This window comes from Osmerus mordax, chromosome 9, assembly GCF_038355195.1.
Source record: "Osmerus mordax isolate fOsmMor3 chromosome 9, fOsmMor3.pri, whole genome shotgun sequence".
Classification (NCBI taxonomy): domain Eukaryota; kingdom Metazoa; phylum Chordata; class Actinopteri; order Osmeriformes; family Osmeridae; genus Osmerus; species Osmerus mordax.
This window is the reverse complement of record NC_090058.1, coordinates 15893234-15902669: the sequence shown is the minus strand read 5'-3', so window position 1 is coordinate 15902669 and position 9436 is coordinate 15893234. Positions and strand designations below refer to the sequence as shown.

At 54.4% G+C, this 9436-nt stretch overlaps 26 non-coding genes across 26 annotated transcripts; 6 read left to right on the top strand and 20 right to left on the bottom strand.

Moving 5' to 3' along the window:
- The first annotated feature begins 128 nt into the window (after positions 1-128).
- On the top strand, positions 129-201 carry trnak-uuu (transfer RNA lysine (anticodon UUU)). Its single transcript has one exon. It is a non-coding gene; the product is annotated as a tRNA-Lys (tRNA).
- A 231-nt stretch (positions 202-432) lies between these two features.
- trnat-agu (transfer RNA threonine (anticodon AGU)) lies at positions 433-506 on the bottom strand. The gene has a single exon. It is a non-coding gene; the product is annotated as a tRNA-Thr (tRNA).
- Positions 507-681: 175 nt separating this feature from the next.
- trnae-cuc (transfer RNA glutamic acid (anticodon CUC)) lies at positions 682-753 on the bottom strand. Its single transcript has one exon. It is a non-coding gene; the product is annotated as a tRNA-Glu (tRNA).
- A 376-nt stretch (positions 754-1129) lies between these two features.
- On the bottom strand, positions 1130-1203 carry trnan-guu (transfer RNA asparagine (anticodon GUU)). Its single transcript has one exon. It is a non-coding gene; the product is annotated as a tRNA-Asn (tRNA).
- A 143-nt stretch (positions 1204-1346) lies between these two features.
- trnar-ucu (transfer RNA arginine (anticodon UCU)) lies at positions 1347-1438 on the bottom strand. The gene is given in 2 exon segments: positions 1347-1382; positions 1402-1438. It is a non-coding gene; the product is annotated as a tRNA-Arg (tRNA).
- A 395-nt stretch (positions 1439-1833) lies between these two features.
- On the top strand, positions 1834-1906 carry trnak-uuu (transfer RNA lysine (anticodon UUU)). The gene has a single exon. It is a non-coding gene; the product is annotated as a tRNA-Lys (tRNA).
- A 231-nt stretch (positions 1907-2137) lies between these two features.
- trnat-agu (transfer RNA threonine (anticodon AGU)) lies at positions 2138-2211 on the bottom strand. Its single transcript has one exon. It is a non-coding gene; the product is annotated as a tRNA-Thr (tRNA).
- A 175-nt stretch (positions 2212-2386) lies between these two features.
- trnae-cuc (transfer RNA glutamic acid (anticodon CUC)) lies at positions 2387-2458 on the bottom strand. The gene has a single exon. It is a non-coding gene; the product is annotated as a tRNA-Glu (tRNA).
- Positions 2459-2834: 376 nt separating this feature from the next.
- Positions 2835-2908, bottom strand: trnan-guu (transfer RNA asparagine (anticodon GUU)). Its single transcript has one exon. It is a non-coding gene; the product is annotated as a tRNA-Asn (tRNA).
- A 143-nt stretch (positions 2909-3051) lies between these two features.
- Positions 3052-3143, bottom strand: trnar-ucu (transfer RNA arginine (anticodon UCU)). The gene is given in 2 exon segments: positions 3052-3087; positions 3107-3143. It is a non-coding gene; the product is annotated as a tRNA-Arg (tRNA).
- Positions 3144-3538: 395 nt separating this feature from the next.
- trnak-uuu (transfer RNA lysine (anticodon UUU)) lies at positions 3539-3611 on the top strand. The gene has a single exon. It is a non-coding gene; the product is annotated as a tRNA-Lys (tRNA).
- Positions 3612-3842: 231 nt separating this feature from the next.
- On the bottom strand, positions 3843-3916 carry trnat-agu (transfer RNA threonine (anticodon AGU)). Its single transcript has one exon. It is a non-coding gene; the product is annotated as a tRNA-Thr (tRNA).
- A 175-nt stretch (positions 3917-4091) lies between these two features.
- trnae-cuc (transfer RNA glutamic acid (anticodon CUC)) lies at positions 4092-4163 on the bottom strand. The gene has a single exon. It is a non-coding gene; the product is annotated as a tRNA-Glu (tRNA).
- A 376-nt stretch (positions 4164-4539) lies between these two features.
- On the bottom strand, positions 4540-4613 carry trnan-guu (transfer RNA asparagine (anticodon GUU)). The gene has a single exon. It is a non-coding gene; the product is annotated as a tRNA-Asn (tRNA).
- A 143-nt stretch (positions 4614-4756) lies between these two features.
- Positions 4757-4848, bottom strand: trnar-ucu (transfer RNA arginine (anticodon UCU)). Its single transcript is given in 2 exon segments — positions 4757-4792; positions 4812-4848. It is a non-coding gene; the product is annotated as a tRNA-Arg (tRNA).
- A 395-nt stretch (positions 4849-5243) lies between these two features.
- Positions 5244-5316, top strand: trnak-uuu (transfer RNA lysine (anticodon UUU)). Its single transcript has one exon. It is a non-coding gene; the product is annotated as a tRNA-Lys (tRNA).
- A 231-nt stretch (positions 5317-5547) lies between these two features.
- trnat-agu (transfer RNA threonine (anticodon AGU)) lies at positions 5548-5621 on the bottom strand. Its single transcript has one exon. It is a non-coding gene; the product is annotated as a tRNA-Thr (tRNA).
- A 623-nt stretch (positions 5622-6244) lies between these two features.
- trnan-guu (transfer RNA asparagine (anticodon GUU)) lies at positions 6245-6318 on the bottom strand. The gene has a single exon. It is a non-coding gene; the product is annotated as a tRNA-Asn (tRNA).
- Positions 6319-6461: 143 nt separating this feature from the next.
- Positions 6462-6553, bottom strand: trnar-ucu (transfer RNA arginine (anticodon UCU)). Its single transcript is given in 2 exon segments — positions 6462-6497; positions 6517-6553. It is a non-coding gene; the product is annotated as a tRNA-Arg (tRNA).
- Positions 6554-6948: 395 nt separating this feature from the next.
- trnak-uuu (transfer RNA lysine (anticodon UUU)) lies at positions 6949-7021 on the top strand. The gene has a single exon. It is a non-coding gene; the product is annotated as a tRNA-Lys (tRNA).
- Positions 7022-7252: 231 nt separating this feature from the next.
- trnat-agu (transfer RNA threonine (anticodon AGU)) lies at positions 7253-7326 on the bottom strand. The gene has a single exon. It is a non-coding gene; the product is annotated as a tRNA-Thr (tRNA).
- Positions 7327-7949: 623 nt separating this feature from the next.
- Positions 7950-8023, bottom strand: trnan-guu (transfer RNA asparagine (anticodon GUU)). Its single transcript has one exon. It is a non-coding gene; the product is annotated as a tRNA-Asn (tRNA).
- A 143-nt stretch (positions 8024-8166) lies between these two features.
- Positions 8167-8258, bottom strand: trnar-ucu (transfer RNA arginine (anticodon UCU)). Its single transcript is given in 2 exon segments — positions 8167-8202; positions 8222-8258. It is a non-coding gene; the product is annotated as a tRNA-Arg (tRNA).
- A 395-nt stretch (positions 8259-8653) lies between these two features.
- Positions 8654-8726, top strand: trnak-uuu (transfer RNA lysine (anticodon UUU)). The gene has a single exon. It is a non-coding gene; the product is annotated as a tRNA-Lys (tRNA).
- Positions 8727-8957: 231 nt separating this feature from the next.
- On the bottom strand, positions 8958-9031 carry trnat-agu (transfer RNA threonine (anticodon AGU)). The gene has a single exon. It is a non-coding gene; the product is annotated as a tRNA-Thr (tRNA).
- Positions 9032-9206: 175 nt separating this feature from the next.
- On the bottom strand, positions 9207-9278 carry trnae-cuc (transfer RNA glutamic acid (anticodon CUC)). The gene has a single exon. It is a non-coding gene; the product is annotated as a tRNA-Glu (tRNA).
- Between the last annotated feature and the right edge of the window lie 158 nt (positions 9279-9436).

Here is a 9436-nt window from a genome sequence, read left to right as displayed (position 1 = left end):
TCTTTGTGTCGAAGGTGCACCGGCATGCTTGCGAGTGATTCGCCATACCATCCCTCGGGGTTTGTGTGGCGAAGGAGATGTACATGCAGATGTTCCACGAAAAGCTCAGTGTTTCCTGCCACCCCAGAGCCCGGATAGCTCAGTCGGCAGAGCATCAGACTTTTAATCTGAGGGTCCAGGGTTCAAGTCCCTGTTCGGGCGAAGGCTGTTCAAACCGCGTGGCAGCGTGGGATGAAGCGGGCCAAATTGGTCTCTCTTATGTACCTGACTTTGAGGAAACAATGGAAGGAGCAAGGGTCCAGCGTTCTAGGCCCTGTGTGAGCTGTGTGTTCAAACCACAGAGCGTGACTTGTGGCGCGCAACCTTTGTCTCCGTTGCACGCCTGACTTTGAGACAAAGGATGCAAAATTGAGCTGACACCTGCGCCTAAAGAGGCACCGCTGAGATTTGAACTCAGGATCTCCTGTTTACTAGACAGGCGCTTTGACCAACTAAGCCACGGCGCCTTGCTTCATCGGACCAGACGGGCTCAGGCTTCCGTTTTCTCTTCGACTAGGTGCTTTAAGGTGGGGTCGAAAGCCACCTTAGAAAGGTATGCCCAACATGCAGCAAAGGCTCTCAAGGCACCAGAATGAAGAGATTTTCCAGCTTCTTGGACTCTGATGGCGGTCTAAAAACAGATTCCCTGACCGGGAATCGAACCCGGGCCGCGGCGGTGAGAGCGCCGAATCCTAGCCACTAGACCACCAGGGAGAGCTTGGCTTCCTCTGCTCGCTGTCAAAGATGAGGACCACGTTGCAGGACGCAGCTAGTCAAAGGTTTCCACTGGACCTTAAAGTTCCCCCTGACCGGGAATCGAAACCAGCCACTAGACCACCAGGGAGAGACTTAAAAGAGTGGTGCGTCAGCAAAGGCTTTCTTCTTTTGTACCTGAACGGGAGTGAGAATGGGGCATCGCATGCCTTCCTCGCAAATAAAGCCTCCCGCTCGCTCGCTCGCTCGCTCACCCTTTGACAGCTCAGTTGGTGGAGCGGAGGACTGTATTTTTCCGAGATTTTCCAGCTCCGACGGCGGTACAGCTCATTGTCACACTGGCAAGACCCACAACAGGGGCAAACAAGAACACATTCGTCCCTGGGTGGGCTCGAACCACCGTCCTTTCGGTTAACAGCCGAACGCGCTAGCCAATTGCGCCACAGAGACCCTGTTTTTACAGAAATAGGACCGGAAAATGGAAGGAAACGCTGGGAGACGAGTGCCAAAACTCCCACGAAGAAGAGGAGGAGCGGCCGTACAAATAACTCTTCCCGTGAGCCGTCGACGGGGAGTTTGGGGAAAAAAGAGAACGACTCTGGTGGGACTCGAACCCACAACCTTTGAATGGCTTTTCCTCCCCCTGCCTAGAAGTCCAATGCGCTATCCATTGCGCCACAGAGCCCCCGACGATTTACCCGCTTGACGTCTACCTTTTCAACCCTGGCAGCATCAGGTCCCTGTTTGGGCGAGGTGCGTTGGTGGCATGCCTCACTCTGAGGAAGCAATCAGAGCTTGATTTTGCCAGGTAAGTAAAAGACGCTACCAAGTCAGACGCGCTACCGTTGTGCCACGAGGCCTAGTTGTGAGCTCAAGAGGCAACGTTCTGACCTGGCGTCTGATGTGCAACCGTTGTGCCGCAAAGCGCGCTGAGAGTACCGATTAAAGAGGCTCTTTGTGTCGAAGGTGCACCGGCATGCTTGCGAGGGATTCGCCATACCATCCCTCGGGGTTTGTGTGGCGAAGGAGATGTACATGCAGATGTTCCACGAAAAGCTCAGTGTTTCCTGCCACCCCAGAGCCCGGATAGCTCAGTCGGCAGAGCATCAGACTTTTAATCTGAGGGTCCAGGGTTCAAGTCCCTGTTCGGGCGAAGGCTGTTCAAACCGCGTGGCAGCGTGGGATGAAGCGGGCCAAATTGGTCTCTCTTATGTACCTGACTTTGAGGAAACAATGGAAGGAGCAAGGGTCCAGCGTTCTAGGCCCTGTGTGAGCTGTGTGTTCAAACCACAGAGCGTGACTTGTGGCGCGCAACCTTTGTCTCCGTTGCACGCCTGACTTTGAGACAAAGGATGCAAAATTGAGCTGACACCTGCGCCTAAAGAGGCACCGCTGAGATTTGAACTCAGGATCTCCTGTTTACTAGACAGGCGCTTTGACCAACTAAGCCACGGCGCCTTGCTTCATCGGACCAGACGGGCTCAGGCTTCCGTTTTCTCTTCGACTAGGTGCTTTAAGGTGGGGTCGAAAGCCACCTTAGAAAGGTATGCCCAACATGCAGCAAAGGCTCTCAAGGCACCAGAATGAAGAGATTTTCCAGCTTCTTGGACTCTGATGGCGGTCTAAAAACAGATTCCCTGACCGGGAATCGAACCCGGGCCGCGGCGGTGAGAGCGCCGAATCCTAGCCACTAGACCACCAGGGAGAGCTTGGCTTCCTCTGCTCGCTGTCAAAGATGAGGACCACGTTGCAGGACGCAGCTAGTCAAAGGTTTCCACTGGACCTTAAAGTTCCCCCTGACCGGGAATCGAAACCAGCCACTAGACCACCAGGGAGAGACTTAAAAGAGTGGTGCGTCAGCAAAGGCTTTCTTCTTTTGTACCTGAACGGGAGTGAGAATGGGGCATCGCATGCCTTCCTCGCAAATAAAGCCTCCCGCTCGCTCGCTCGCTCGCTCACCCTTTGACAGCTCAGTTGGTGGAGCGGAGGACTGTATTTTTCCGAGATTTTCCAGCTCCGACGGCGGTACAGCTCATTGTCACACTGGCAAGACCCACAACAGGGGCAAACAAGAACACATTCGTCCCTGGGTGGGCTCGAACCACCGTCCTTTCGGTTAACAGCCGAACGCGCTAGCCAATTGCGCCACAGAGACCCTGTTTTTACAGAAATAGGACCGGAAAATGGAAGGAAACGCTGGGAGACGAGTGCCAAAACTCCCACGAAGAAGAGGAGGAGCGGCCGTACAAATAACTCTTCCCGTGAGCCGTCGACGGGGAGTTTGGGGAAAAAAGAGAACGACTCTGGTGGGACTCGAACCCACAACCTTTGAATGGCTTTTCCTCCCCCTGCCTAGAAGTCCAATGCGCTATCCATTGCGCCACAGAGCCCCCGACGATTTACCCGCTTGACGTCTACCTTTTGAACCCTGGCAGCATCAGGTCCCTGTTTGGGCGAGGTGCGTTGGTGGCATGCCTCACTCTGAGGAAGCAATCAGAGCTTGATTTTGCCAGGTAAGTAAAAGACGCTACCAAGTCAGACGCGCTACCGTTGTGCCACGAGGCCTAGTTGTGAGCTCAAGAGGCAACGTTCTGACCTGGCGTCTGATGTGCAACCGTTGTGCCGCAAAGCGCGCTGAGAGTACCGATTAAAGAGGCTCTTTGTGTCGAAGGTGCACCGGCATGCTTGCGAGGGATTCGCCATACCATCCCTCGGGGTTTGTGTGGCGAAGGAGATGTACATGCAGATGTTCCACGAAAAGCTCAGTGTTTCCTGCCACCCCAGAGCCCGGATAGCTCAGTCGGCAGAGCATCAGACTTTTAATCTGAGGGTCCAGGGTTCAAGTCCCTGTTCGGGCGAAGGCTGTTCAAACCGCGTGGCAGCGTGGGATGAAGCGGGCCAAATTGGTCTCTCTTATGTACCTGACTTTGAGGAAACAATGGAAGGAGCAAGGGTCCAGCGTTCTAGGCCCTGTGTGAGCTGTGTGTTCAAACCACAGAGCGTGACTTGTGGCGCGCAACCTTTGTCTCCGTTGCACGCCTGACTTTGAGACAAAGGATGCAAAATTGAGCTGACACCTGCGCCTAAAGAGGCACCGCTGAGATTTGAACTCAGGATCTCCTGTTTACTAGACAGGCGCTTTGACCAACTAAGCCACGGCGCCTTGCTTCATCGGACCAGACGGGCTCAGGCTTCCGTTTTCTCTTCGACTAGGTGCTTTAAGGTGGGGTCGAAAGCCACCTTAGAAAGGTATGCCCAACATGCAGCAAAGGCTCTCAAGGCACCAGAATGAAGAGATTTTCCAGCTTCTTGGACTCTGATGGCGGTCTAAAAACAGATTCCCTGACCGGGAATCGAACCCGGGCCGCGGCGGTGAGAGCGCCGAATCCTAGCCACTAGACCACCAGGGAGAGCTTGGCTTCCTCTGCTCGCTGTCAAAGATGAGGACCACGTTGCAGGACGCAGCTAGTCAAAGGTTTCCACTGGACCTTAAAGTTCCCCCTGACCGGGAATCGAAACCAGCCACTAGACCACCAGGGAGAGACTTAAAAGAGTGGTGCGTCAGCAAAGGCTTTCTTCTTTTGTACCTGAACGGGAGTGAGAATGGGGCATCGCATGCCTTCCTCGCAAATAAAGCCTCCCGCTCGCTCGCTCGCTCGCTCACCCTTTGACAGCTCAGTTGGTGGAGCGGAGGACTGTATTTTTCCGAGATTTTCCAGCTCCGACGGCGGTACAGCTCATTGTCACACTGGCAAGACCCACAACAGGGGCAAACAAGAACACATTCGTCCCTGGGTGGGCTCGAACCACCATCCTTTCGGTTAACAGCCGAACGCGCTAGCCAATTGCGCCACAGAGACCCTGTTTTTACAGAAATAGGACCGGAAAATGGAAGGAAACGCTGGGAGACGAGTGCCAAAACTCCCACGAAGAAGAGGAGGAGCGGCCGTACAAATAACTCTTCCCGTGAGCCGTCGACGGGGAGTTTGGGGAAAAAAGAGAACGACTCTGGTGGGACTGGAACCCACAACCTTTGAATGGCTTTTCCTCCCCCTGCCTAGAAGTCCAATGCGCTATCCATTGCGCCACAGAGCCCCCGACGATTTACCCGCTTGACGTCTACCTTTTGAACCCTGGCAGCATCAGGTCCCTGTTTGGGCGAGGTGCGTTGGTGGCATGCCTCACTCTGAGGAAGCAATCAGAGCTTGATTTTGCCAGGTAAGTAAAAGACGCTACCAAGTCAGACGCGCTACCGTTGTGCCACGAGGCCTAGTTGTGAGCTCAAGAGGCAACGTTCTGACCTGGCGTCTGATGTGCAACCGTTGTGCCGCAAAGCGCGCTGAGAGTACCGATTAAAGAGGCTCTTTGTGTCGAAGGTGCACCGGCATGCTTGCGAGGGATTCGCCATACCATCCCTCGGGGTTTGTGTGGCGAAGGAGATGTACATGCAGATGTTCCACGAAAAGCTCAGTGTTTCCTGCCACCCCAGAGCCCGGATAGCTCAGTCGGCAGAGCATCAGACTTTTAATCTGAGGGTCCAGGGTTCAAGTCCCTGTTCGGGCGAAGGCTGTTCAAACCGCGTGGCAGCGTGGGATGAAGCGGGCCAAATTGGTCTCTCTTATGTACCTGACTTTGAGGAAACAATGGAAGGAGCAAGGGTCCAGCGTTCTAGGCCCTGTGTGAGCTGTGTGTTCAAACCACAGAGCGTGACTTGTGGCGCGCAACCTTTGTCTCCGTTGCACGCCTGACTTTGAGACAAAGGATGCAAAATTGAGCTGACACCTGCGCCTAAAGAGGCACCGCTGAGATTTGAACTCAGGATCTCCTGTTTACTAGACAGGCGCTTTGACCAACTAAGCCACGGCGCCTTGCTTCATCGGACCAGACGGGCTCAGGCTTCCGTTTTCTCTTCGACTAGGTGCTTTAAGGTGGGGTCGAAAGCCACCTTAGAAAGGTATGCCCAACATGCAGCAAAGGCTCTCAAGGCACCAGAATGAAGAGATTTTCCAGCTTCTTGGACTCTGATGGCGGTCTAAAAACAGATTCCCTGACCGGGAATCGAACCCGGGCCGCGGCAGTGAGAGCGCCGAATCCTAGCCACTAGACCACCAGGGAGAGCTTGGCTTCCTCTGCTCGCTGTCAAAGATGAGGACCACGTTGCAGGACGCAGCTAGTCAAAGGTTTCCACTGGACCTTAAAGTTCCCCCTGACCGGGAATCGAAACCAGCCACTAGACCACCAGGGAGAGACTTAAAAGAGTGGTGCGTCAGCAAAGGCTTTCTTCTTTTGTACCTGAACGGGAGTGAGAATGGGGCATCGCATGCCTTCCTCGCAAATAAAGCCTCCCGCTCGCTCGCTCGCTCGCTCACCCTTTGACAGCTCAGTTGGTGGAGCGGAGGACTGTATTTTTCCGAGATTTTCCAGCTCCGACGGCGGTACAGCTCATTGTCACACTGGCAAGACCCACAACAGGGGCAAACAAGAACACATTCGTCCCTGGGTGGGCTCGAACCACCATCCTTTCGGTTAACAGCCGAACGCGCTAGCCAATTGCGCCACAGAGACCCTGTTTTTACAGAAATAGGACCGGAAAATGGAAGGAAACGCTGGGAGACGAGTGCCAAAACTCCCACGAAGAAGAGGAGGAGCGGCCGTACAAATAACTCTTCCCGTGAGCCGTCGACGTGGAGTTTGGGGAAAAAAGAGAACGACTCTGGTGGGACTCGAACCCACAACCTTTGAATGGCTTTTCCTCCCCCTGCCTAGAAGTCCAATGCGCTATCCATTGCGCCACAGAGCCCCCGACAATTTACCCGCTTGACGTCTACCTTTTGAACCCTGGCAGCATCAGGTCCCTGTTTGGGCGAGGTGCGTTGGTGGCATGCCTCACTCTGAGGAAGCAATCAGAGCTTGATTTTGCCAGGTAAGTAAAAGACGCTACCAAGTCAGACGCGCTACCGTTGTGCCACGAGGCCTAGTTGTGAGCTCAAGAGGCAACGTTCTGACCTGGCGTCTGATGTGCAACCGTTGTGCCGCAAAGCGCGCTGAGAGTACCGATTAAAGAGGCTCTTTGTGTCGAAGGTGCACCGGCATGCTTGCGAGGGATTCGCCATACCATCCCTCGGGGTTTGTGTGGCGAAGGAGATGTACATGCAGATGTTCCACGAAAAGCTCAGTGTTTCCTGCCACCCCAGAGCCCGGATAGCTCAGTCGGCAGAGCATCAGACTTTTAATCTGAGGGTCCAGGGTTCAAGTCCCTGTTCGGGCGAAGGCTGTTCAAACCGCGTGGCAGCGTGGGATGAAGCGGGCCAAATTGGTCTCTCTTATGTACCTGACTTTGAGGAAACAATGGAAGGAGCAAGGGTCCAGCGTTCTAGGCCCTGTGTGAGCTGTGTGTTCAAACCACAGAGCGTGACTTGTGGCGCGCAACCTTTGTCTCCGTTGCACGCCTGACTTTGAGACAAAGGATGCAAAATTGAGCTGACACCTGCGCCTAAAGAGGCACCGCTGAGATTTGAACTCAGGATCTCCTGTTTACTAGACAGGCGCTTTGACCAACTAAGCCACGGCGCCTTGCTTCATCGGACCAGACGGGCTCAGGCTTCCGTTTTCTCTTCGACTAGGTGCTTTAAGGTGGGGTCGAAAGCCACCTTAGAAAGGTATGCCCAACATGCAGCAAAGGCTCTCAAGGCACCAGAATGAAGAGATTTTCCAGCTTCTTGGACTCTGATGGCGGTCTAAAAACAGATTCCCTGACCGGGAATCGAACCCGGGCCGCGGCAGTGAGAGCGCCGAATCCTAGCCACTAGACCACCAGGGAGAGCTTGGCTTCCTCTGCTCGCTGTCAAAGATGAGGACCACGTTGCAGGACGCAGCTAGTCAAAGGTTTCCACTGGACCTTAAAGTTCCCCCTGACCGGGAATCGAAACCAGCCACTAGACCACCAGGGAGAGACTTAAAAGAGTGGTGCGTCAGCAAAGGCTTTCTTCTTTTGTACCTGAACGGGAGTGAGAATGGGGCATCGCATGCCTTCCTCGCAAATAAAGCCTCCCGCTCGCTCGCTCGCTCGCTCACCCTTTGACAGCTCAGTTGGTGGAGCGGAGGACTGTATTTTTCCGAGATTTTCCAGCTCCGACGGCGGTACAGCTCATTGTCACACTGGCAAGACCCACAACAGGGGCAAACAAGAACACATTCGTCCCTGGGTGGGCTCGAACCACCATCCTTTCGGTTAACAGCCGAACGCGCTAGCCAATTGCGCCACAGAGACCCTGTTTTTACAGAAATAGGACCGGAAAATGGAAGGAAACGCTGGGAGACGAGTGCCAAAACTCCCACGAAGAAGAGGAGGAGCGGCCGTACAAATAACTCTTCCCGTGAGCCGTCGACGTGGAGTTTGGGGAAAAAAGAGAACGACTCTGGTGGGACTCGAACCCACAACCTTTGAATGGCTTTTCCTCCCCCTGCCTAGAAGTCCAATGCGCTATCCATTGCGCCACAGAGCCCCCGACGATTTACCCGCTTGACGTCTACCTTTTCAACCCTGGCAGCATCAGGTCCCTGTTTGGGCGAGGTGCGTTGGTGGCATGCCTCACTCTGAGGAAGCAATCAGAGCTTGATTTTGCCAGGTAAGTAAAAGACGCTACCAAGTCAGACGCGCTACCGTTGTGCCACGAGGCCTAGTTGTGAGCTCAAGAGGCAACGTTCTGACCTGGCGTCTGATGTGCAACCGTTGTGCCGCAAAGCGCGCTGAGAGTACCGATTAAAGAGGCTCTTTGTGTCGAAGGTGCACCGGCATGCTTGCGAGGGATTCGCCATACCATCCCTCGGGGTTTGTGTGGCGAAGGAGATGTACATGCAGATGTTCCACGAAAAGCTCAGTGTTTCCTGCCACCCCAGAGCCCGGATAGCTCAGTCGGCAGAGCATCAGACTTTTAATCTGAGGGTCCAGGGTTCAAGTCCCTGTTCGGGCGAAGGCTGTTCAAACCGCGTGGCAGCGTGGGATGAAGCGGGCCAAATTGGTCTCTCTTATGTACCTGACTTTGAGGAAACAATGGAAGGAGCAAGGGTCCAGCGTTCTAGGCCCTGTGTGAGCTGTGTGTTCAAACCACAGAGCGTGACTTGTGGCGCGCAACCTTTGTCTCCGTTGCACGCCTGACTTTGAGACAAAGGATGCAAAATTGAGCTGACACCTGCGCCTAAAGAGGCACCGCTGAGATTTGAACTCAGGATCTCCTGTTTACTAGACAGGCGCTTTGACCAACTAAGCCACGGCGCCTTGCTTCATCGGACCAGACGGGCTCAGGCTTCCGTTTTCTCTTCGACTAGGTGCTTTAAGGTGGGGTCGAAAGCCACCTCAGAAAGGTATGCCCAACATGCAGCAAAGGCTCTCAAGGCACCAGAATGAAGAGATTTTCCAGCTTCTTGGACTCTGATGGCGGTCTAAAAACAGATTCCCTGACCGGGAATCGAACCCGGGCCGCGGCGGTGAGAGCGCCGAATCCTAGCCACTAGACCACCAGGGAGAGCTTGGCTTCCTCTGCTCGCTGTCAAAGATGAGGACCACGTTGCAGGACGCAGCTAGTCAAAGGTTTCCACTGGACCTTAAAGTTCCCCCTGACCGGGAATCGAAACCAGCCACTAGACCACCAGGGAGAGACTTAAAAGAGTGGTGCGTCAGCAA